Source organism: Mauremys reevesii, linkage group 6, assembly GCF_016161935.1.
Source record: "Mauremys reevesii isolate NIE-2019 linkage group 6, ASM1616193v1, whole genome shotgun sequence".
NCBI lineage: Eukaryota > Metazoa > Chordata > Testudines > Geoemydidae > Mauremys > Mauremys reevesii.
This window is the reverse complement of record NC_052628.1, coordinates 118888537-118902439: the sequence shown is the minus strand read 5'-3', so window position 1 is coordinate 118902439 and position 13903 is coordinate 118888537.

Sequence of the window (13903 nt, the reverse complement as noted above, 5' to 3'; positions counted from 1 at the left end):
GTGGGGGTCAGGGCTGGGGCAGAGTGTTGGGGTGCAGGCTCTGAGAGGGGCTTCAGGGCTGGGGCTTGGGTACAGGAGAGGGCATGGGGTGCTGGATCTGGGAGGGTATCGGGCGGCATGTGGCTCTGCGCACTGTTCCTTTCTGCAAGCACCACCCTCACCACTCCCAGTGGCCACAGCTCCCCATTCCTGGCCAATGGGAGCTACAAGGGCAGTGCTTGCAGGCTGGAGCAGCGTGCTTCCAGGAGAGGCACTGGGCCGAGGCAGGCAGGGAGCCTGTCTTTGCAGCAGCCCCGCTGTGCTGCCTGAGATCATGATTGACTGGGAGATCCTCTAGGACTGACCAGTAAATGTGATCAACTGGTTGGTGACCACTGTTTTACAATGAAAACTCATTTCCTCTGTGGTATGAAATACGATGCATAAGGGTGAGTCTGTACCCTTATGTTCACCCTTCTCACAGGTCTATGATACATTTTGTACAACGCATGCCTTATGAGGTATCATTTGAAAATCTATAATCTGCTGAACATTATTGGCTTTGTAAAATATGAGTGGAGGCATTGTATGAAAAATTGAACATATCTTCTATAGTAGAATTTTATAAGTCTGAGGAAACAGCTTCAAACTAGTTCCCCAGAGACAAAAGGCTAGGCAATACCTCAGCCAGGTATCAACAAAGTCGAATGGACCATCACCTGTCTAAGCAACCATTCTTTGGCAGGAAGAAGGGCGTGAGCGAGAAATTTACACCTCTACAAAGGACTAGCTGGAAGTTCCCATCCGCCAGGCCTCCTGTTGCTTGAACCCCATCTGGAGATGATGTTCAAAGGGAAAAGAGAACTATAAGAAATGGGAAGAGACTCCCCAAAACACTCCTTCCTTTCCCTCTGCTCACAGGAGCCACAACTCCTGAAAGACAAAGTGACAGCTTTGAACTAGGGGAAGGGTCCTGGCTTAAAGGATTTCAGCCAGCAAGACTGCAAAAGCATGTTGCAAAAGAGACATTTTGCTTTGAATTCACTTCGCTTGAAAAGTTAGTTATTTCCCTTGTAACCAGCTCTGACTTTAATGCCACTTGTAATCACTTAAAATCTTTCTCGCTGTAGTTAAGAAGCTTGTTTTATTGTTTTATCCAAACCGTGTGTGTTTGGATGGAAGTGTCTGGGAAATTCCATTTGCGATAACAAGGTTTGTGAATCTCAGTTTCTATTTATGAAATGATGGACTTTCTATGAGCTTGTACTGCCTAGAAGGCAGGTGCTGGGCAGTGCAAGATGCACATTTCTGGGGACAAGTCTGGGACTGAGAATTTGCTGGTGTTGCCCTGCAATATAATTCAGGAGCAGCTTAGCTAAAGCACTCATAATTCATCTAGAAATAATTTACATGCTAGAGGCTGCGTGGGGACCACCAGGAGTGTTTGCTCTCACGGCAAAGCAGTGTAAATGCCCCCTGCAGTTTGGAGAATTGAGAGGACACAGCTGTCTAAAAGTCCAGATTTTACCCTGGCTGATGTCACTGTACGGTTGGGTAGGAAATCATATTTTCATTATATTTCCCCCTCGCCAAGAAAATGTCCTGCAAAAATGTTTTTTCATTTCCATAAAAAAAACCCTGTGCAATGTTCAGGTTTTCATCAAAAAGCCCCAAACCCATTGCCAGAACACCAAATAATATTCAGGTTTTTTAGCAACCGAAACCAGAATATTTTTGCTTTAAAACAGAAAATTTCCGGTGGCTGAAAACTGAAAAGATTTGGGGGTTGCCTGTTTCAATGAAAACGATAAACACTTTGACAAAACTGAGAATTCTTCACAAAGAAATTCTGTTCAAGTGCAAATTCATTCTCCATTAAAAATACCCTGCACATTTCGACAGACAGTGTCCATCCAGTTCTGTGGATAAGCCCCTAAGAGCTAGAGGGAGTGATGGCGCCTCTTTGATTGTACTGTTCAGTATTCCAGTCTCACTTATTTCTCAGGGATGATTCTGGATAACCAAGAACAAAGCCTATTTTGCAGCTCTCATTTACATTACTAACACCCAACTGCAAGGATCAAGAGAAGAATCTTTGTAGTGGCTGCAGGTGACCCAGAATAGAGAGATTAAATAGCAGGGACCATTCTGATAGTTTGGAGGTACTAAATCTTTTGCAGAGACTTGGTACAACCCCTCTCCCCCCACCGCCCCCCGGCACATCCACTCGTGTTTTTGCAAGCAGACCTCAGTTGTCAGATTCACTTGCCGGTTTTCAATTTACTCCACCCAAAAAGTACCACAGATGTGCATGGGAGAGAAATCTAAAATCACCTAACCACAGCGCACAGAGGCAGTGGGGTCTGGTGAACTGAGTACTGGACTGGGAGTCACGAGGCCTGGATTTGAATTCTGGCTCTGAACCTGCTGTGTAACGCACCTCTCTGTACCTCTGATTCTCCTTCCACTCACTGCCTGCAGCGCTTTCAGGGTAAGGACTCTGTGAAATCCATCTAGTGAAGTACTTCCACGGCTCTCAGCACCATAGTCTCTGACTCACCTTCTCACCCTCCTTGGAAGATTTTTATCTCACAACCATCCCGCAGTTAGCAGGTGGGAGACTGAGGCACAGAGAGACTAAGTGACTTGCCCAAGGACACCCAGGAAGTCTGCGGCTGAGCTGGGAATTGTACACGGGTCACCTGACTCCAAACCCAGTGCCCTAACCGCTAGATCGTCCTCCCTACCTCACCCAGGCCAGTCACGTCATGGCAGAGGAGCGGGCCGAATCGGGGCAGAAAGCCGCCTTTGCCTGGGCTGTGCCTCCGACAGGATATGCAGTGCAGAGCCTGCCTGTGGCCCAGGCAGCCGCCTCTCCAGCACCCCCTCCTGGCCAGGGGTGCCTCTGCAATGCCCTGCCCCACTTTCCCCGAATCAGGGCCCATTAAGGACTCACCCCGTACAAAAAGAAATCCAAACCAATCCCCATGGGGGAGCTCATTTATTACTCGTCTGGCCCTCCAGGCCCCAACCCCAGGTCAGTCTCTCACCCAGCGGCCCACATAACACAAAATCTTTGAAAAACTAAACACAAACTCTCAGCCTTTCTCCCAGTCCTCTGCTCCCTGAGGGCAGGTCAGCACTCGGTCGGTCGGTCGGTCAGTCTATCCCAAGCCTCCCTGCTTACCAGCGACATGCACAGGAATGAAAATTCAGCCAGTTTTGGAGGGGCATTTTCTGTGCCCCCCGCAGCCAGGGGAGCTGCCTCTCCCCGCCACGGGTCTGGCGCCCGGGGGAGCTGTCACCTCCCAGCCCACACCGGAACCGAGGAGCTGGCTCTCCTCCCTCCCCCAGCCACCCCAGGGCAGGTGGAGCTGGCTCTCCCCAGGGGTCAGAAGAGCTCGTTTTCTCCAACCCGCCCCACACACACCCCAGCAGTTCTGTGCCCCCGCTTCCCCCATGCACACCTCTGCTGCCTACAGAATGTTCACCTGCTTCTTTCCAGACTTCCTGCCTTTGGCAGTCTTAGTTACACACCCCGTCCCCTATAGCTTCCTGCTGCCTTTTATATCAGAGCAACTGATTCAACCCAGCTGCGGCTCAGCTTGTAATTTGGGAGCCTTAGTCTCCAGCCCATGGGACAGCTGCTCTGTGACAGTCCCTCGTGGTCTGGGGTTCTGTTTGCGGAGATGTGAGATTCACCATCCTAACCCAAGGCCAGGGTATTCCCCAACCCAGCACAGCAGCTGCTCCAGCCTATGCAACCAGCATGCTGGGTACTGTTGTCACTGGACCTGCTGCCTTTTCCCTGGAGTCTCTCACTGGGATCTTCCTCCACAGACTATATGTGGTCAGCCCAGAGCCCCATTCCCTGGTGCACAGGTATCTCTGCTGCCCAGCACAGCCTCCATCCAGTGTTTAATTGCTGCAGAGGAGTGGCCCTTCACACCCAGGGGTACTTGGTGGGATAACTCACATGATTGGAGTACTGTCATGGATGGATATAAACTGTTCAGGAAGGATAGGCAAGGCAGAAAAGGTGGGGGAGTTGCATTGTATGTAAGAGAGCAGTATGACTGCTCAGAGCTCCTGTATGAAACTGCAGAAAAACCTGAGAGTCTCTGCATTAAGTTTAGAAGTGTGAGCAACAAGGGGGATGTCGTGGTGGGAGTCTGCTATAGACCACCAGACCAGGGGGATGAGATGGACGAGGCTTTCTTCCGGCAACTAGCAGAAGTTACTAGATCACAGGCCCTGGTTCTCATGGGAGACTTCAATCACCCTGATATCTGCTGGGAGAGCAATACAGAAGTGCACAGACAATCCAGGAAGTTTCTGGAAAGTGTAGGGGACAATTTCCTGGTGCAAGTGCTGGAGGAACCAGCTAGGGGCAGAGCTCTTCTTGACCTGCTGCTCACAAACAGGGAAGAGTTTGTAGGGGAAGCAAAAGTGGATGGGAACCTGGGAGGCAGTGACCATGAGATGGTGGAGTTCAGGATCCTGACACAAGAAAGAAAGGAGAGCAGCAGAATACGGACCCTGGACTTCAGAAACGCAGACTTTGACTCCCTCAGGGAGCTGATGGGCAGGATTCCCTGGGAGAATAACATGAGGGGGAATGGAGTCCAGGAGAGCTGGCTGTATTTTAAAGAATCCTTATTGAGGTTGCAGGAACAAACTATCCCGATGTGTAGAAAGAATAGTAAATATGGCAGGCAACCAGCTTGGCTTAACAGAGAAATCCTTGCTGATCTTAAACACAAAAGAGAAGCTTACAAGAAGTGGAAGATTGGACAAATGACCAGGGAGGAGTATAAAAATATTGCTCAGGCATGCAGGAGTGAAATCAGGAAGGCGAAATCACAACTGGAGTTGCAACTAGCAAGGGATGTTAAGAGTAACAAGAAGGGTTTCTACAGGTATGTTAGCAACAAGGTCAGGGAAACTGTGGGCCCCTTACTGAATGAGAGAGGCAACCTAGTGACAGAGGCTGTGGAAAAAATTAATGTACTCAATGCTTTTTTTGCCTCTGTCTTCACGAACAAGGTCAGCTCCCAGACTATGGCACTGGGCAGCACAGTACAGGGAGGCAGCAATGAGCCCTCTGTGGAGAAAGAAGTGGTTTGGGACTATTTAGAAAAGCTGGACGAGCACAAGTCCATGGGGCCAGATGCACTGCATCCGAGGGTGCTAAAGGAGTTGGCTGATGTGATTGCAGAGCCATTGGCCATTATCTTTGAAAATTCATGGTGATCAGGGGAGGTCCCGGATGACTGGAAAAAGGCTAATGTAGTGCCCATCTTTTAAAAAGGGAAGAAGGAGGATCCGGGGAACTACAGGCCAGTCAGCCTCACCTCAGTCCTTGGAAAAATCATGGAGCAGGTCCTCAAGGAATCAGTTTTGAAGCACTTCAGGAGAGGAAAGTGATCAGGAACAGTCAGCATGGATTCACCAAGGGCAAGTCATGCCTGATCAACCTGATTGCCTTCTATGACGAGATAACGGGGTCTGTGGATGAGGGGAAAGCAGTGGACGTATTATTCCTTGACTTTAGCAAAGCTTTTGATATGGTCTCCCACAGTATTCTTACCAGCAAGTTAAAGAAGGATGAATGGACTATAAGGTGGATAGAAAGCTGGCTAGATCGTCAGGCTCAACGAGTACTGATCAATGACTCCATGTCTAGTTGGCAGCCAGTATCAAGTGGAGTGACCCAAGGGTCAGTCCTGGGGCCGGTTTTGTTCAATATCTTCATTAATGATCTGGAGGATGGCGTGGACTGCACTCTCAGCAAGTTTGCAGATGACACTAAACTGGGAGGAGTGGTAAATATGCTGGAGAGTAGGGATAGGATACAGAGAGACGTAGACAAATTAGAGGATTGGGCCAAAAGAAATCTGATGAGGTTCAACAAGGACAAGTGCTGAGTCCTGCTCTTAGGATGGAAGAATCCCATTCACTGTTACAGACTAGGGACCGAATGGCTGGGCAGCAGTTCTGCAGAAAAGGACCTAGGGGTTTCAGTGGACGAGAAGCTGGATATGAGTCAACAGTGTGCCCTTGTTGCCAAGAAGGCTAACAGCATATTGGGCTACATAAGTAGGGGCATTGCCAGCAGATCGAGGGACGTGATCATTCCCCTCTATTCGGCATTGGTGAGGCCTCATCTGGAGTACTGTGTCCAGTTTTGGGCCCCACACTACAAGAAGGATGTGAAAAAAATGGAAAGAGTCCAGCGGAGGGCAACAAAAGTGATTACGAGGCTGGAGCACATGACCTATGTGGAGAGGCTGAGGGAACTGGGATTGCTAATGTGCAGAAGAGAAGAAAGAGGTGGGATTTGATAGCTGCTTTCAACTACTTGAAAGGGGGTTCCAAAGAGGATGTATCTAGACTGTTCTCAGTGGTAACAGATGACAGAACAAGGAGTAATGGTCTAAAGTTGCAGTGAGGGAGGTTTAGGTTGGCTATTAGGAAAAACTTTTCCACTAGGATGGTGGTGAAGCACTGGAATGGGTTACCTAGGGAGGTGGTGGAATCTCCTTTCTGAGAGGTTTTTAAGGTCAGGCTTGACAAAGCCCTGACTGGGATGATTTAATTTGGGACTGGCCCTGCTTTGAGCAGGGGGTTGGACTAGATGACCTCCTGAGGTCCCTTCCAACCCTGATATTCTATAATTCTATGATTCTAAGTTTACCACCTAGATTTGCCTTTACTTTTGGATGGATTCTGTTATGTTCACAACAGACACACAGAGAATTTAGATAAAGCATAAATACTCTGTCTGGAAGGTTGCAATGTAACATGAATTTATTTCTTAGAATTCAGAATGACTACACACAAGAACCCAAACACAGCGAGAGAGAAAACAGGCTGCTCCCTAAGGCAGTGAGGGCCAATTCACTGCACTTTGCTTTAAGCTGGCTCTTTCCAGACTGACTCTGCAGGCTGCTTGCATGCTTTGCTTTGGAGGCCCCTAGACTGCAAGTGTGACCAGACCTCTTATCCCCTCCACATACACTGAAACTGATAGCTTGTAATTCCAAGACAGTCTTCAGTACCCCACAGATTCCGTCACACTTGCGCAGTGAGTCTTTAGTAATAAACAAACCTGTTAAATAGGGTAGGCACTCTATGCCTGCCCATGTCCTTCTAAGCCCCTCTGGTGTGCTGAGCTTGCCATAAAATCCCTGAAGATTGACTGGGTTTCTGGGTTCACCCCAAACCCATAATGACAGGTGAGCTTCACAGCAAGACTCAGGAAAACATGTGATGACATGAGAGAAGTGAAAACCCACCTTGCCCCAGCACAGCCCTCTCTCTCTCCTACTCATCTGCAGGCCCTGGGATAGCAGGTACCTGGAGTACCGCCTTCTGAGGGGGAGAGGCCTGATAACCTCCCCAGCTGCATCACTCCCTCCATCCCGAGTTTTTGAAGTGAGGACCAGATACTGTAAACATGGACAGCAGGACCAATAGGCAAGGAGAGGCTAAACCTCCCCAAACCCAGGCAGTGGCCCCGCCCAGGCTGCACCCGAGGCCCTGCTCCCACATCCTGCTCTTTCCCCATGACCCTGCCCATGCTGGTCCTCTTCCCATCCTCGCTCCGCCTCTCCCCCAAAGGTGGAGGGAGATGGCCGGGTGGCCAGGGCTTGGGGCGACTCGGGACAGCCAGCAGCTGGGGGTGGCTTGGGCTGGCCAGGGCTCGGGGTGGCTTGGGCTGGCCAGGGCTCGGGGTGGCTTGGGCAAGCCGGCCGGCCCAATACAGCTCGGCCAGGCCGACCAGGGCTCCTCTGGCTGCAGTGTGGGGCTCGAGGCTCCTCGGGCTCTGGCGGGGGCTGGGTGGGAGCAGAGCCTTGAGCAGAAGGGGTGAGGCAGGCGGTTAGCCTCCCCACATGGGCAGCTTATGTGCTGCCCAGGACTGTACATCACCACTCACCCCTGAGATCCAGAGGCTCTCTACTAGGGGCAGGCCCTTCTGCAGATGTGGGAATAAGCCACGCTCCTTTGGCCCCACTCTTGCCACCTGCCCCACCCTGTCCCTCTTCTAGGGCATCAAGGAACCCAGAACAGCCAGCTGGTTACCTGGGAGCTGTACGTTCAGCAGCTACATGGGCATGTACCGAGCGCCCCATTTCTCTGCGGCTGGTTACATTTTTGCCAGCTTGCCTTTCCCCTCCTATTTTCCTGCGCTGTTTGTGGATTTAACTTGACTGGTCACATTACGTTGCCATAGCTTTTTGTGGCGGGGACTGTGTCTAATTGCACTTCTGCGCCTGGCCTCAAGCCTCCTCCTCTGTAGAAGAAACAGGCTCAGAAAGCCGGAACAATAGGTTAAGTTGGCATTTAACTTTGATGGGAAGGGGCAAGATTGCGGCAGATAAAATAAGCTGTCTCTCGGAGAGTGATGAATCTCCCTGCAATGTGAGTCCTATTCCTCCAGGAGCCATATCCACTTACTGTGCGGGATTCTGGAGGGTGATGGCGGGGGCCGGGGAAAGAGCAGCTTGTCTCTCTCAAATCTGACCTCTTTCCGGCGGAATTCTGGAGGGATTTGAGGCAGTTACACACTCTGCTTCAATGCAATTTTCTGGTCCCTGTTAAAGCCAGTCAAACTGTCTTGCTCGCTGGGAGCCCGTCCCCGGGGCCAGCACTGATGGGTTAACGTTGCTAGTCTGTCTTGCTGTAGGTTGAGGGCAAGGTGAAACTGACGCTCTCATTTAGTTGACCAGTTTAGTAAAGAACAAAGAACCTCATCCCCCTGCAAAAGGCCAGTGACTCAGCAGGCCTCCACAAACAGCTCCTCGAGCTGAGAGCCGGGCTGGGGCTCCGAGGACAAGGGGGCTAACTATCAAGTGGGCGCTGGGACGGAGAGGAAGCGTGATTCCTGGGAGAGGGGGAAGCCTTGCCCAGAAAGGCACACCAGATACTGACTCACTGCTCAACCTCTAGCAGATTCCTTAAGGCCCTGCTCTCATGTCCGTTGTAGCCAATGGAAGAGCTCCGACTGAGCACTGGGTTAGGGCCCTAGTGTCAAATCTGCTTTTCGCTTGCTCCACCCCAGCCTGTTGAAACCAATGGGAGTTTTTCCATCGGCTTTACACCTGGCCCCAAATTTCTTTAGCTTGAGCTCAGATTAGCTGGGCACCAGCAGCAGCTGGCACCTCCCTTGACCACTTGGGTGTGTTCCTCAAGCAGTTATCTGGGTCCCTAGGCTCGCATGTCTGAGCCCTAATGAAATGAATAGGCAGCAGATGTAAAACAAACAAAAGGAAGTATTTTTTCCACACAACACACAGTCAACCTGTGGAACTCCTTGCCAGAGGATGTTGTGAAGGCCAAGATTATAACAGGGTTCAAAAAAGAACTAGATAAGTTCATGGAGGACAGGTCCGTCAATGGCTATTAGCCAGGATGGGCAGGAATGGTGTCTCTAGCCTCTGTTCACCAGAAGCTGGGAATGGGCGACAGGGGATGGATCACTTGATGATTTCCTGTTCTGTTCATTCCCTCTGAAGCACCTGGCATTGGCCACTGTTGGGAGATAGGATGCTGGGCTAGACGGACCTTTGGTCTGACCCAGTATGGCCATTCTTATCTTCTAATGCGGTGTCATGTGCATGACCTCACTCCCGAGTCACTGCATAATGAATAAATAATCCAAATGACTGATCAAGTGCATTTTTTCCAGGGGTTGAAATATTGGTACCTTCCACATATATCCATAATCTGCACCAGGTCTTCCTGCTCCTCCCTCATAAGACCACTCCCCGCACGATCCTGCCTAGGCGCTGAGCAACTCCTGAGGTCGGCAACCTGTATTAAAATCACCATTTAGGACTGGGCCTTTTGTAGCTGCAACTCAAGTTGTTAACTGACCCCTCTGCCCCCAACACAGAGAAGAACTTGATCGAAAGCCCAAAGAGGCCAGGTAGAATTCCTGGCCCTTTGTCTGCTGTCCTCTGTAAACACATGGCTTTGCATGGTGTGCAGTCATTTATATCAGTGCAGTGAGCAAGAGGGGTGTGAAATAATTGGGTGGTGTTTACCCTTCCCCCCTCCTCAGGCCATTACCTTGTTGTGGTGAAAGGCTTGTGTGTCTCTATGACCCTCAGAACTACGATGCCTGGAGTCCTATACCCCTGGTAGGGTCCCCGTTGGTGAACAGTTCTGAGGGGAGGTTCCAGATGAAGGGCAGTCCAAAACTTCTCAAGACTCCAATGGCGAGGCAGGCGTATTCGAGGACTTCTCAGTTCTCTGTGGTTGTGAAGGCGGATGAGGGCTGCAGCAGGACGGAGACCTCCAGTTGCCTCAGACTCCCCTGCCACCTGGTGTAGTTTCATGAGGTTGCCGCTTGCACACCAGCTCAGTCCTACAACTAGTAGGTGCACCTAAAATGGTCTGTCAGTTTGAAAGCTATCACTACTTCCCCCAGGACTCCCTGCTCTTACTCCAAGGGAGCCTAGTGGATCAGGGACTGGGTTTCAGGAGACGCAGGTACATTCCAGGCTCTGCCACTGGCCTGTTGGGTGATCTTGGATAAGTCACGCCTCTCCCTGTGCCTCAGTTTTCCCAGCTGTAAAATGGGGATAATGATACAGACTAGCACTGGGCAATTTTTTTCAGCCCAAAATGCAGATTCAGTGACACAAATTCAGGTTGATTTTACAAAATCGTTTGACCTAAAACATTTTTTTTCAACTTTTCAATTTGCCAAGAATTTCAACAAATGTCATTTTCAATCTGACTCGAAATGATTTGTTTTCCCCAACTTTTCTAAGTTACCAATGGACTGAAAAAAATCCATAATTTCCCCAGCTATAAAGGTGACCACTTTTCTAAAAGCTCCTGGAGATCTATGGATGAAAAGATGCTAGATAAGAACTAGGGATTATTACATCTCTACAACCCTCGGATTCTTTCCAAAGGGAATTAAGCATCAGATCCTCAGCTGGTGTAAATCACTAGAGCTCCTTTGAAGTCAGCAGAGCTACCCAGATTTACACCCGGTGACGACCTAGCCCAAAGCTTTTAACTGCATCAAAGTGCCCAGAGCTAGGGGTGGAATTCTGGAGGAAATGAAGAATGGATTCCAGTCTTTCATTCACCTCATGCCATCATGACAACACCACAGCTCAGACAGAATTAGAACAGTGATATTCTGACAATATAATAAATAATATTATACGCCACAGTCATTTGCACTTTGGCAAGAACATCCATCCAAAGCTCATACAGAGATTTACAAACATTGTTCCCTATTTTACTTTAAACCGCAAGGCCCTATTTTGAAGACTTGAGTGATGCCCAGACCTTGTGCATAAACTGCACAGGAGTGAATTTAACCCATTAATGAATTAAGGCCCATAGCACCTCTCGGAAATGGGTATTATCTCAGACCTAGAGGTAGGGAAACTAAGACATACAGAAGACATGTGACTTGCCCATGGCCACCTGGCAAGTCTGTGGAAGAGCCTGGATAAAAAATTAATTTCTCTGCTGGTGTAAATTAACAGACCTCTTGACTCTTAGTAATGTTGTTCTAACTGAAAGGCAATGGGATAAATTCTCAGCTGGTGTCAATTGATGTAGTTCCACTGAAGTCAATGGACATCCATTGATTTACACCATCTGAGGATCTTGTCCAAGTCAATTAAATTAATTTTCATGATTAATTAAAAATCTATTCTACTAGTCAGAGTTCTTCCTGCTTTCTGCATTTTCTTTTTAGACACAGTTTTTAGGGGATTTCTTAAAAATAAAATATCCTTTTTAGCCAGATTATTGAACATGAAGAGTTGATAGCTTTGAATATGCCAACTGCCACACAAATGTTAATATTTCAGAATGAAAGAGATCATCATGTTCTTGGTGTCTGCATTATCCTCAGTGCCTAAAGCAGAAACAACTGCTGCTCCTGACACATGTGAGAGCTTAGGAGAAAAATAAGATAGTAAACAACCTGCAAAAATTCTGTTCACCCTTATGGATTGTTACCCATTCAAAGTTCATTTCTGCCTCTCATTTACCAACTAGTGCCAGGTATCATATGGCCCCTATTCATCTCCACAAAGCCTGCAGAAAAGGCAGCCTCAGAGGTGTGCTGCGGTTGTTGTAACATGTTGAAAACACCCAATAGAACTGCCCTAGAATTCAGATTTCTTGGGCCTCTTTTAGCAAAGCTGTCAGCTCTAGGAGCTATTTGAAAATGAATCTGGAGCTAAGGGCTTGTCTACACTGGCAATTTATAGCGTTGCAACCCTCTTGCTCAGGGGAGTGAAAAAGCACCCCCCTGAGTGCAGCAAGTTTCAGCGCTGTAAAGCACCAGTGTAGACAGTGGGAGCTATGCCCCTCGTGGAGGTGGGTTTTTTAGAGCACCGCAACCACACAAGGCATATTAAAGACTGACTCTTTTAGGCAGCTGTGTAATGAAAAATTCTCCGGCAGGAGCTGGCTTCCATTTAACAATTGACTTTTGGTTTCATCCATCAGTGCAGCAGAAGACTAGAGGAATCCTTTCCACCTGCGTCTATTAACAAATGAATCCACACAGTGGGAGCTATCCTCGCTACAGCAAATCATCTGCTAGCACTAATGGACTCCTTTCAGTGACATCATTTGGAATTCACATGCTGCATTCACAACCTCTGTGCTATGCTGAAACGTTCACCTTTCCCATTTCCAGGTGTGTAGGTTCCTTGACTGATACCTTCATTCCACTGTTACTGTACAACTATTCAGTTATGGATGGCCTGGGATTGAGTGTATTGCTAGGGGGGGTTCGACTCTCTCTGGAGACCCACACAAATGTATGTATACACAAATGCACTTATACAGAAATGCACATATACACACACACACACACACTCATACTCTGAGTATGTATTTCTCCTTTACTATAACGTGTAAAAAGTGCAGTGTTCAGTGAATCTGGGGAAGAGGTGGGCATAGTAACAAATAGAGCGCAGTTCACTGCCCGTTAAAGTCAATAGGAGCCATCCTCTTGACTTTGGTGGGAGGCGGCTCATGCCTACAAGGAATGAATCGCCTGCCATTCAGAATTCTGCTGCAGCAGCCAAATGCAGGTTTCTTTTGGGTAACAAACATAGGGGCTAAATATATGTATTCTCCCAGGAATGTTGATGGACACAGTTCATGGAGGCCCGTCATGAATATTAGAACAGGGCACATGTTTTGATTTGCCAAAAAATGCAGTTTTGAAGTGATCAAAGCTGTTCATGAATTCGGGTCGAATTTTATAAACTTTCAACTTAAGAAGGGGGGGAGGGTTAAAAAAGGTTGAAATGTTTCATATCCACATTTTCAAAATGAAACATTTCAGCTTTTCATTTTGAAATATTTTGTTTCCAAATTTAGCTAGATTGAACTTGAAAAAAAATCCAGAAAAGCGTAAAAACAGCCCCAAAACAAATCAAAATAAGATGTTTGATTTTGGGACAGAACAAAACATTTGGCTTGATCCAAAACTAAATGTTTTTGATTTTTCATTTCATCAAGCAAAAAAAGTGTCATTTTGGGTTTGACCTGAAACAAAATCTGGGGGAGATTTTTCAGTTTAGCCACTGAACCAAAAAAATAGTTGATTGACCCAGCTGGCAAACAGGGAGCTCAATTCAATATCCATTGACGTTAATGGAAAGACTCCCATTGACTCCAACGGGTGCTGAGTTAAGCCCATGGTGATGTGGACATCTAGGAAGAGACAGAAGAACAGCCATAGAGCAGTGGGTCCCAGACTGTGGGCTGGGGGTGTGCCACCAACGATGATCCCTAGAGTGCGGAGGATGCCATTTTGCTCTGCACAGCGTGAGTTCCCATTTACAGTGCACACAAGGGTCACGGTGCATGAAGGACACCATTTTGCTCTACAAAATGGCATCTGCCGCACAGCATGGCCTCACAC